This window comes from Halyomorpha halys, unplaced genomic scaffold, assembly GCF_000696795.3.
Source record: "Halyomorpha halys isolate HHAL.00 unplaced genomic scaffold, Hhal_1.1 Scaffold68.1, whole genome shotgun sequence".
Taxonomy (NCBI): domain Eukaryota; kingdom Metazoa; phylum Arthropoda; class Insecta; order Hemiptera; family Pentatomidae; genus Halyomorpha; species Halyomorpha halys.
This window is the reverse complement of record NW_027116161.1, coordinates 844,361-846,681: the sequence shown is the minus strand read 5'-3', so window position 1 is coordinate 846,681 and position 2,321 is coordinate 844,361. Positions and strand designations below refer to the sequence as shown.

The following is a 2,321-nucleotide window of genomic DNA, read 5'->3' as shown; positions in this document are numbered from 1 at the left end:
ATTTTGTATTTGTAAAAAACTTCCAAGTGGTTTGGATTAAAACCTCACATGAAGACTAAATCGCATTTAAGATAAGGATAAAAAAAACTTTCAGGACCATTTTTAAAATCACTCCGAATATTTTTAAATGTTGCTCAGTATAATGCATGGCTAGTAGCGAATGATTTAAATGTTTTTAAATATTATAAATAAATAAAATATTATCGAGAAAGGAAAGGGGGAAGAGGAGGAATATTATTGTCTTCTTGAATGCTGTGTATTGTAATTTTATATATGGTTACGATAAAAAACTATAATTAAATTGAGGGAAAATTATAATTTTTTCTATTTAAAAAATCCGATTTGTTTTCGTAAAAAAACGTCCAGAGTGGTTTGAGACAGGGTAGGCACAGTAGGAAAACACTATACTACAGACTTTAAGGAGCCGGTTTCGAATCCGTCTGTAGTAGAAAATTATTTTTTTTAATTGTAGCGATGAGTCAACTCTGTGGGTTCTGGAGCCATCCTAGGGTCCACTCAGCATCATAAAGTTGGTACTTAATTGGGGAAAAATCTGGCGGTTGAACGTGCTTTTAAAAAAATCACCTCCTTATATAGCCCTTGTTCCAGTGCTTCCTTACAAAGTACTGAATCCATGATACTTCTAGGGTCTTAGTGGTTCTTATAATTATTATTAAGATCTAGAAAGAAAATAGTTGTTGGGTACAAGAAATTATATGCTTGATCAGTCTATTGAATATGTAACAACAAGTTCCACAACAGAAAGGACAGTCAATATATTGTTTGTTATATAGGAAATGTCAACTGATTTGTATCTCTCACTAGTGACCCATTTTTGGAGCATTTGTTCATTGAGCACCAATGCAACGTACAATTCACTAACCGATTTGTATAGGTAAATATATTCTTGTTGTAAATACATCCTGTCTTGATGGCGTGACATTTTTATGACTGGTATTTCTAGAACCCTGAATTTCTAATACAAAAATAATGACTAACATATTGAAAATTCAGAAATAAATAACTATTGAAAATTTGTAAGTAGAAACATCGATTTATGTAATTGATTATTTATTCTGTTGCTTTTCTTATTGTTGCAGAAGAATAGAAGTGCAAATCTAAATTCTGAAGCTACAATGCGAGTACGGTGATGGTATCAGAATAGAAAGAAGGATGATATTACGGTAGATGGAGTTTACAGAAGAATCAAAATTATTTTTTACCACCTTTGCACCTGAACAGGTAAGATTTCATAATCTATAAAATTATTTATATCTTAAAACTTTATTTAATTGATAGATATTACAATTTGCCACGCTATTGTGGGCAATGTTGGATCACATTCATGATAAAATAAATAAATAAAAAAAAAGTACATAAAAATAAATAAAATCTCTCTTAAAACACAAACGAAAGAATAAATGAAAATGAACATAATCAAACTAAGTGTATGGAAAAATAAATAAATAAGATAAAATAATAATAAAAATAATTTCTAGTCACATTTACACTCTTATATACAATATTTACACAATCGACCTGAGCCCACTCTATCCCCCACGTGTGAGGGGTAGAGCAGAGCTCAAGAGATCCCAGCGCATCCCTCTCGCCGCATCACTGGTAATGAGCCAGTGGAGGCTGAGCAAGTGCGCTAAAGCCGCAAACTTTTTGATATCCGATAAACTTAAATGAATCTTGCAATAATAACCATAACTTTAACTTCTGATGATTAGAAGACTGGAAACAAATTTCGCTATTACTTATCATTGTATCTTGTAAGATAAAAGACATTCCATAATGACATTTATTTATAATAAGTTTAACAATATTGAAAATCATTTAGGCCTTACTGTTAAAAAAAAAATATATAACGGTTATATCAACCATGTAAGGCCCACCAGACCGAACGGTATAAAATAAAATATATATAATATTTAGGCCTTGAGTTCGGAGTGGTGTGAAATTTTTTTTTTTTTTTTAAATTATTTATTTATTATAATTTACAACTGTACAAAATAATACAATAGGTAAATATGTAGTATGTTTCATATACACTTGAAAATCTTGGGAAGGAATCACCCATTGGTGGTACTTCAAGCATTAATTTAAACTAGAAGGTCCTGTGGCCATCTTCTTTTCAGACGCCTCGGAGGATTATCAGGGATTGTTAAGGATGAAAGATTAAGAATTGATGGGTAAGGATGGTTAAGGAGTTTGAAATAAAAAGATGCATATCTGTTTTGGGTCAAATCTGCAACGAATGGGATGTTAAGGTCTTTATGAATGAGTTTATTTCTGACGTAATAAGGAGCATTAAGGGA

At 31.2% G+C, this 2,321-nt stretch overlaps 1 protein-coding gene across 2 annotated transcripts in view; it reads left to right on the top strand.

The window, feature by feature from the left end:
- sona (sol narae) overlaps nt 1–2,321 on the top strand; it is a gene marked incomplete at its 3' end in the record, with an annotated part of 106,128 nt that overhangs the window by 27,351 nt on the left and 76,456 nt on the right. For both annotated transcript variants that reach the window (XM_067053035.1, XM_067053036.1), the window contains 1 exon segment: nt 1,101–1,242.